The sequence below is a fragment of the Canis lupus genome, chromosome 20, assembly GCF_048164855.1.
Source record: "Canis lupus baileyi chromosome 20, mCanLup2.hap1, whole genome shotgun sequence".
Lineage (NCBI taxonomy): Eukaryota > Metazoa > Chordata > Mammalia > Carnivora > Canidae > Canis > Canis lupus.
The window spans coordinates 17684487-17694840 of record NC_132857.1 but is presented as its reverse complement, the minus strand read 5'-3'; positions in this window follow the sequence as shown (position 1 = coordinate 17694840).

Here is a 10354-nt window from a genome sequence, read left to right as displayed (position 1 = left end):
AGTAAGAATAAATAGTAAAGGGTGCTTGGGTGGTTCTGTCTAATTAGCATCTGCCAATTAGAGTCCAATTAGGCTCAGGTCATGATGCTGGGGTTCCTGCTCCCTGCTCATCTGTGAGTCTGCTTCCCCCTGCTTATGCTCCCTCTCTCTCTCTCACATTCATTCTCTCTCTCAAATAAATAAATGAATTTTTTTTTAAAGGAACAAATAGTAAAAACTTTTTAAAATTAAAAACCAGAAAATCAGAGACCATTTATTTAGAGAAACAAACTACAAAATTTGTTGCTGGGAGAGAACACAAAATTTAGTTCTGTGTTTCTTAGCAATTAAAGAGGGAAGGGGAAGGAGCAATGAGTCAGATTACTAATATTCTCTTAATGTTCTTGTAAAAAGAAATATTTATGTATCTTTAAACTCTTTTAAGGTGGATAATTAATTATTCTTTCAGGTTAGCATGCCTCTGGCCTGGCCTCGTATCTTAGATTTTAATCCCTAAATACATGTTTGTTGAACTGACCTGAACGGTCACCAAAGCTATATTTCATATGGCGATTAACAGAGAAAGATGGCTACTGATGTAAAGTAAACCAACAAATGTTGCAAATGAGATACTTCAATGTAGGTTTGAGAAAATGCACAAATGTTCTTCATAGAGTGGTTTCTCATGTAGAGTGTATAGAATTTAACCTTGAAAAAGCTATTTCTTTAAGGAGCTAAGCATAGTGTTGGAAATCCTTATTTAAATGTAATATTTCAATTGAACATTCATTTATTATTAGAATTGGTTAAAGCATTGAAGATTTAAATGTTTTGGATCAGTTCCTTGCATTCTAGGAATTCACAAGGCAACTAATTTGGTATTGGCTTCTCTGACAAGCTCTGATATGTTGACATTCTGGAGAAGTTTGACTAAAGATAAGGGGATATAGTTTATATCTGTTATTTTGTTAACCAAGCTTAACACATATTTCAACCCGACTAAAAGTGCTATTCAAATTCTGCACAGAAGGCTGTGCCTGGAAATGAGTCCAATATTGTCCACAAAGAAATGAAGCTGCTTGAATTCTTGACTTTGATCCCAAAGTCTGTTCCATAGAAAAGAAAAGAGAGAAGTTGGCCTAGACAATTTAACAGCAGGTGTTGTCAATTGGCAGTTTCAATCATTAAAGATCCTCAGCATGGCTCCCAAAGTGATTTGCTTTTGAATATCATATAGCAATGATCTACCAAAAAAAGTTAGTAGAAGCATATACATCCACATTTGACTTCAATTACCGGATTTAGTGTTAATCTTGGTACTTGAAATTTGGAGAATATACAGCCAAAGTCAACAATTTTTGTTGCTATCCCTTTTCTAGCAAATATTCAAGAGATTTGACTGCTTTTGAAGGACTATTGGCTTCTAATAGTAAACTGTTGTCAACAGCATTGAAAAAATATGTGGGCATACGTGGTGACAAATTCTAAATGGCTCCCTACGATTCTTGGTGTTTACAAACCTTCTCTTAGCTACTCAATTAAACACTAAATAGGTACTGCTATGAATTGATTTTGTAGATATAATTTAGGTCCCAAATCAGCTGATTTTATTATAGAGAGGTTATTTGTGCAAGCTTGAGCTGATCACATGAAGTCTTTAAAAGCAGGAAGTTCTAACTGGCTGCATTGGAAAAAAGACAGATACATTTTAGATGGCCCAAGAAGATAAAGCAAACATCCATGTTGTGATGGGCTATGGCAGTCCCATGGCAAGAAACTGCAAGAGACATCTGGGAAAAGGGAGTGGTCCATGGTCAATAGCTAAAAGGAAAAATATGGTCTTCATTTCTACAACCACAAGGAAATTAATCTGCCAAAACACAGTGAGCTTGGAAGAGGACTTGAACCTTCAGATGAGAGCCATAGCCCAAACCCACACCTTGATTTCAGCCTGCTGAGACCCTGAATAGGGAATCCATCCATGGTGCACTTGATTCTGACCTACAGAAGCTGTGAGCTATTAAATTTGTGCTATTTTATGCTGGCAAGTCCGTTGTCATTTGTTCTACAGCATGCCTTTTAATGCAAGCTAATACAATATACATATAATTAATCTAGCATAGAATGAAATTATTAGATGCATTGAGAGAAGGGATAATAAGTTTCAGCTGTTTTACATTTTTTCGAATTTCTGCCTAAAACATACAAGGTACTTTCTTCCAATTTTAGCTCTACCCATAGTAATAAACTCCTTATGAAAGAATGCACAGAGATAGAAAAGAATGGAACATATTTAAAGTTCACTGAGCGGTCTCCTTAAGTCATTATGTAAGGTATTTGAAAGATAGTAGTAGTGAGCAATACCGGAAATTAAAAAAAAAAACCCAACAGTTTATGATCATGTCAAGGAAGACCAACAATGCAGATTGTATATTACTCAGTGATAATGTAAGCCACCGAACACTTTTGAGTGGTTGGGGAGGCTGGTTAGAGTGGGCAGCAGCAAGATTGCTCATCTATTAGTGTGAGACGGAGATTGGGAGTGGACCATAAAGCTGTTGTAATAGATCATGTTTTGTGCCATGGGTCTTTATGAAGATAATAGATTGGATATTTGGTTTTGTGGTCTAACATTGTAGTTTTAAGCCTGAATGTAGTTATGGTGATCATGGTGCCATTGACAAAAGAATGTAAGTCACAAAAGAACAAGTTTTAGAGTAAAGGTGATGAATTTAGGCTGGATAAATCAAATTTGAAACTCCACAAGATTATCCAAATGATAGGGTGGGCAAACAATGGGAAACGGACAAAGATTCCAATGTAGATTGTTGTTGCAGAAATAGATCTGAAGTTTTCAGGATATGAGATCATGGAAGACGCCCTTTTAAGGGAAAGAAGATAAAAAGTGGAAGAAATGAAAACACATGAGTGAGAAAATGTTACATTCAGAAGAGAGAAAGCTAAGAGAAAAGAATTGCAAAGTCTATAAATTTTATGAGGCAATGAGAATAGGTATCATGATTGAGGGACAAGAGTTTTTTTTTTTTTTTTTTTTTTTTTTTTTAAAGAAGATAATGGTAAATTACTCCAGCTATCCTAGGGGATACAGTGTGATGAATAATGGTAAAGGAGGCTTTTGAATTTGGTAACTGGAATGTGGATAGTGAATGAAAACAGTTTCAGTGAAATAATGAGGAAAGTGAAATTTGCCTAGAGTTTAAGAAATTTAGCGCATATAAACTTTTCTACAAATGTGAAGTTGAAGGAAAAGAAACACGTTAGCCAGGGGGATTATTTATTCATTCATCTAATAAATTCCATGAATAGTGCTGGGCATAGTCTCACTAAGAGTAAGACCAATTTATTTATTTATTTTTTTATTTATTTATTTTTTAATTTTTATTTATTTATGATAGTCACAGAGAGAGAGAGAGGCAGAGACACAGGCAGAAGGAGAAGCAGGCTCCATGCACCGGGAGCCCGATGTGGGATTCGATCCCGGGTCTCCAGGATCGCGCCCTGGGCCAAAGGCAGGCACCAAACCGCTGTGCCACCCAGGGATCCCCGAGTAAGACCAATTTATATGTAATTATATTACATATGATATTTATAATATATATATATATATAATGTTTAAGTTGCTATTTCTGGTAGGCTTCTTGTCAGGTTGCAACATACATAAACACACATACATACACACAGATCTGCTCTTATACATCTGTATATAATAAACATACCTACATATGATATATGATCTAGTAAGCTAATAATTTGGTTTTTGAAATATTCAATAAATTCTATTTTAATATTTTTCCTAAAGATTCAGAATACTTTGCAAATATCAATTCATTAATTCTTGCTGTGATTACAATGGTAATTTGTTATCATTAATAATAACTTTGCTCAGTGTAGAAATAGGCTTAGCCTCAGTCCTATCTCTTGAATTTTTATGAAACCAGTAAATGAACATATTTCTTTTAATCCCAGCATAATAATTTCCATTTAAACAGTTGAAATCCTAGATGTTTTGTTTTTAATCAAATCAACGTTATGGCCAGCATAGATTGCATTGCAGAAGCATTGCAATGACTGACAATAATAAGGATAAATTCATAATGGTCTAAAGCACAGACACTTATATTCAAATTCTCTTTATATTTTCACATAAATCAAATAAATTTCCATTTTCCCTAACAGAATAGGGATGCTATTCTCTGATGCTGTGTTTTTGAAGAAAGACTATTCATAGTGTCAATGAGTGAAGACTGCACTCATTGAGGAATATCTATAGAGAGAGAACAAGAAACATCTTTCTGCAAAATATAGCACAAAAACTGTATTCAGGAGACAATTTTTAGGTTCATAATATAGTCCACAATAAATGATGGGTGAAAGCTTAAGAATCTGGAGGAAAAAATAGAGTATTGTACGTAGAGGTTAATTCAAGGCTAAAATGGGGATTTTTAGAATTCTAAATTTTAATGATTTAACAAATGCCTATAACAAATTGCAACTCATTACAATTCTGAAGTAACTCCTCTGAGGGAGACTTCCATTTCTTAGCTCCAAGGTAGAATTTTGCATTTAATCACAGAACTCATCAACCCATTAGTCTCGGGATTCTTATTCCCAAGCATGCCTGGGAAACAAGTGGAGTTGCAAACAGTGTGCACTATGGCAGGGTCTCAGACTCCTATGGGCTTTGTGTCATTTGTTCTCAGGATGCTTTAAGCTTTATAATAGGTTTTGAGACTCCTAGTGGCACTTCTTCCACCCCACTAAGAAACTCTCTAAGCTTTTCCATATTCCCTTCATTTTCCAAGGTGATTTTGAGAATTTTTGATGGATATATATCACTGCAACAGTGTTCACTGGGAAGGTTACAATTATATAAACTCTCAAGAAGAGTCCAGTGGTTTTTCACTACCAGTGTATCAAGATTCCTTTTGCAGTCTAAATGTTTAAGATGTCCTCATTGAAGAGTAGTTGTATTTTTAATACACAATGATTGCATGGACTGCAGAAATTCCTATGTCAATATGGACTCAAGAATCCCTTTAGTGACTCATGGTCCCTGACATTTCAAAACCTCAAAGATCAAAACTCATCCACCTAGTCTAACCTTCTCATTTTGCATCTATAAAAACTGAGGCTTAGAGAGGTTTGGTGATCTATCCAAGGTAGCCCATCTAATTAATTGAGTTAGAACCCAAGTCTCTTTGACTCCTAGCAATGTGCCAAGATTGCTGTTAATGCTCTACATTCTCTCTACATGGAGTCAAATAGTATAATGTACTGTCAAGGACCACCAGGAATACACCTGTAGTCAAGGAAGTTTCTATAGCAGGAAAGAAGGTACATCATAGGGACTGTGGGATTTCATGCTCAGAGGCAGTGGGAAGGGGCATATTATAGGATTAGAGGTTATACTGCTGATTCTACAGAGAGGTAAAGGAAGTTGTGTCTGTTCTGTGTTGGGTGCTGCCTGGAAGTAGGGACATCTTCGTAATTAGAGATCTTGGTAAATTTTATCTAGAAAGGGGGAGTGTACCAAAGTGCATTTAGAGTTGTCTTTGACAAATAAGCAGTAATCACTTACATTAGTAAAAAGAAGGGTATGTTTAGTTAATCTTGTGGTTGCAGAGTCTTTGTTTCTATCTTATTTCAGACATGTGCCCTGAGCACTGTCTCTGTCTTGTCCCATCACAGTCACAGCAGGCATTGTTTGGTCATTGTTTATGTGGTTTCTATCCTGTGATCATGTTTATGTTCTGTCAGGAACATCATGGTTTAGCTGTCAGCTGCCAGAGCCATTTTTCATTTTCTCAGTCACGTATAGGACAGCCTATGTTGATTGAGAAAGTACCTTTGAACCAACAGATGAAGTTGTAAAAAGAAATGTGCTAGTTCAACATAGGACAAATGTGGCACCTAAGAATGAAGTGAATTGTCTCTCAAAGCTGTGCATTCCCTGCTACTAGAATGGTCTGCAAATCAAATCTTTTGGTAAAAGGGTGATTAGAATAAACAGAGTCTCCAGGGCTAACTTTTTATGCTTCTAGGTCTAATCCACAAAGTTAGTTGCCATTATCATAAAGATGTAGGGCTTGGTTAGAAGATATGCACATGGCTGAAAGAATTTTTAACATAGTGTAAGTCAGACATTAATATTCATTTCACACTGCCCAGGCAAATTATCTTGCCTTCATGGGCTTGCATTGTAGCTCAAATGTTGGCATAAAGTCATATGATTTTTGTCTCCTACTATCTTATGCTGCGTATTTAATAAAAAAGAGATCTGTGTCTAAGCAGCATAGCTCCTAAAATTAGAAGAATACACAATATTATCAGGGCCTCTTGCACAAGGATGAGATGTGCTTTCATAAAAAATTAACTTTCTTGAAGATTTCCAGCTCTATCCATTTTCCATGCATTGGCCTGAGGTAGTTTCTTAGCTTCTCCCATCCCTGCTTGTTGAATTACTGTCCATCCACAAGGTCTAACTTAAGAATTCAAGAGTAATCCCCTGGATGCAGCCTCCTTTGATTCTACCCCCGAGATTGTGGCCTGTGGCCTCACATGAAAGCCCAGTATTATGGGCTGCCTTCCCATCTGGTGAAATCGAAAGAGCCTCAAATGGCGTGACTACAAGGTTTCCTCCCCACTCTGCTTCTGCAGATAAGGTCCTCCAGCCAAACAGCCTTCCTTATCAGTGCACCCAGGCCTGGTGCCCATGTATCCTTGAGTAGCTGCTTTCGGTTACCTGCCAGTTCCTGAGATGATTCAAACAAGCCAATCACATCCTCCTGTAAGGTCCACGGAGCATCCCACCCTCTTGATACTATAAAACCCGCTTCCCACAGCCCCTGGGTTTACTGAACCTAAGTGTAACTCCTGTGTGACCCATTCTGTTGTGCGGTCCCCTCCCCCAGTCTGTGAGTGTATGTCACTAATCAACTGCCATCTATCTTATCTGTAGGGGTTGTGTGTTTGGCTATCTCCATAACCCGTGGGCGGGAATCCCTCCCTCACCAGCAGGGTAGAGGGGAGACAATTAACACAGACACCTTCACTCTTCCTAAAGCAAGAGTGAATATTTTCCCATTACTTCTCTTGAACACTTTTATGCCCCAGTACTATTTATCATATTGCAGCTGAAATTAGAATTATTATGTTATCATTGTAACTCCTTACTGCAACATGGACAGAGATCTGAGTCTGATTACTCAGCTTTGTACCTCCTCTAGGGTCTATCCTGTCACCTTACAGATTGTTATGATTCTCATTCACATTACATGAGTACAGTTTTGCACCCTTTCCAATTTTAGATCAACTTGCATCTAGTTTTTGATCAAAAGAAACATTTTTCTTCGTATGATTGAAACCCTTTTCACTGTACAAGGGTCGAAACACATTAGAGGGAAATCTTTCACTGAATCAGCCCCGAGACTAACAATAAAGCTGTGATGGAGAGCTATCTCAGCAAATGTCATTAGTCCCATGTCCAGTGAGATATTGATGCTTAGCTAATTGTCCCTTCTTTCCCTTGCCAGTTCTACTGGGGGTGGAGGGGGGCACATTTCTTACTAATATTCCTTCTTTATTTTATTTTTAAAGATTTTATTTATTTATTCATGAGAGACACAGAGAGGGAGGCAGAGACATAGGCAGAGGGAGAAGCAGGCTCCCTGCAGGGAGCCTGATGTGGGACTTGATCTCAGGACCCCAGGATCACTACCTGAGCCCAAGACAGATGCTTAACCACTGAGCCACCCAGGTGCCCCTCCTTCTTTATTTTAATGTGGCTGGATAACATACACCATTGATAAGGCCAAGAGTATAATGGTGACATCGTTGTTAGAAATGGAACTGTTTTTGTAAGTTTAGGCCATCTCCAAAAATTGTGGGTTTTGTTAGCTTTGCTTTAGTGAGAAAAAGTAACTTAGATGCATGAATAGCTAGATCAGGCTTTTAAGCAGAGAAATGTTGGGAGGAAACTCAAGCTTTCCGGAGTTCATGATAGATTTTATAGGACAAAAGGAAAGTAATAATTAATGTCATAATTCAGAAGTGAAGGAATTCGGGCTGTGGTGAGATGGAAAAATAAAGCTATCTCTCAAATGTTTAGCCAAAGATGACTTAGAATTTCCCAGCAACTTCCAGTTTATTCTAATTTTTCCCCATTACTGATAGTTATATATTTCCTCACCACACTTGTTGAATTTAAAAATGTTAATGGGGGGTGCCTGGGTGGCTCAGTGGATTAAGTGTCTGCACTTGGCTCAGGTCATGATCTCAGGGTCCTGGGATCCAGCCCCAGTTGGGTCAGTCTCCCTGCTCAGTGGGGAGTCTGCTTATCCCACTTCCTTGGCCCTTCCCCCCACCCCCGACTCATGCTCTCTCTCTCTCTCTCTCTCTCTCTTAAATACATAAATAAAACCTTAAAAAAATGAAAATGTTAATGGCGCTATATGATGTTCTTTAAACATTTCATGCGTGTATGCTTTGCTTCCTCAATAACAATGGAAAATTGAGAACATAACTATATTTATTTTCCATCCTTATAATATTTAGAATAATCTGATTAGAGACTTCCTAAATTTTTGCTGATTTGGGAAGGTAATGTGGATTTGGAGGGATTTGAAAAGTGTGTCCCTTTCATAGTAGAGGAAACAGAATTTGACTACTGTGTTATATGTGATGATATTCAGAAGGAACTCAAGCCAGGATGACCTCATGATGTTCCCTTCAAGAGGCTAACAGTAGATTTTACTGTCTCCATATTATTAGACTATTCTTAGGCTAAGTCAGTATTGTCTCTTTTTCCAAAAGATATGATAATGATTTTTATATTGGTAATTTAAACAGATGACAATTTTGGTTACCTTTTACTAAAATGATGAGGAAGTTAGATGTGAAAAAAATTCATAGGCAATTTTATTTTACAGTTTAACATAAGAAAAATATTTTAATCACAGACATATGCCAATTATACAGTGATACCATGAGAGAATTCAGGTCCTAGAATTTAAAGATTCTCTAAAACAGAGCCATATAGAAGTCACAAAATCTATTAAATACTTGACATTTTCTATAGAAACAACTGTTTCTTGAAGGCTCACACTTGCTATGTGAGAATGAAAGGGAGAAATATATATAGAAATATATATATGGTTGACCCTTGAACAACATTGGTTAGGACTGCACAAGACTACTTATACACAGATTTTTTTCAATAAATACAGCCTATAAATATATTTTCTTTATAACATTTTCCTTTATCCAGCTTACTTTATTGTAAGAATGAAGTATATAATGAATGTAACATATAAAATATCTGTTGATTGTATATATTATTGGGAAGGCTTTTGGTCAACAATAGGCTGTTAGTAGTAAGTTTTGAGCGAGTCAAAAGTTATACATGAATTTTTCACTGCTCAGAGGGTCAGCACCCCTACCCCTGCCCTACATGGTTTAAGGGTCAACTTCATATATATATGTATATATATATGTATATATATAATATACACACACATATATATGTATATATATAATATACACACATTTATAATATATGTATGCTCACAATACATATATACATCATATATGTCCATATGTATATACATATATGTGTATTTTTATACATGTATATGCGTATGTATACAAGGCTCACATTTTTTATGTCAAATACAGGATTCAGAGCTTGACATTCCAAAAACATGTTGAGTTGAATTACAATGAATTAAATATGAACTCTGATCAATAATGCTAACAAGAGGGTATTAACCACATTTCACAAAATTATTATCTTATCTATCTATAGTTTTCATCTTCCAGTTTATAGGCATATATTTTCCAAATATTGACTTCTCTTCATTAGCAAATGAAGAGCTTTTTTGTTTGTTAGAAAATGACATATTGAACATTTTTAAGAATACTCAATTTTTAGCATTCCCCAAGTTGACCTCTGAAATATTGAAAAATAACAATTTATATATATATATATAACAATTTATAACTATTTATATATATAAATATCTATATCTATATCTATATCTATATCTATATCTATATCTATATCTATATCTATATCATCTATATCTATAAATCTCCTGGCATAACATTTAACCTATTTATATGCATTAGTTCACCTACTATAAAATAAGAGCTAGTGTATACCTACCATGTAAGTCTATTTTAGAATCTGACTCATTTAACATTTAAAGATTTAGGAAGATGGATATCAGTTATGTAAATATAAATTATCATCATTATTTTCAGATTTTAGTTGGACTTGCAAAAACAACAACAACAACAAACTTGTCTGCCTTGTAATCTTAAGTATTCTTTAGTCCCAAAAAACACAAGACAAGGA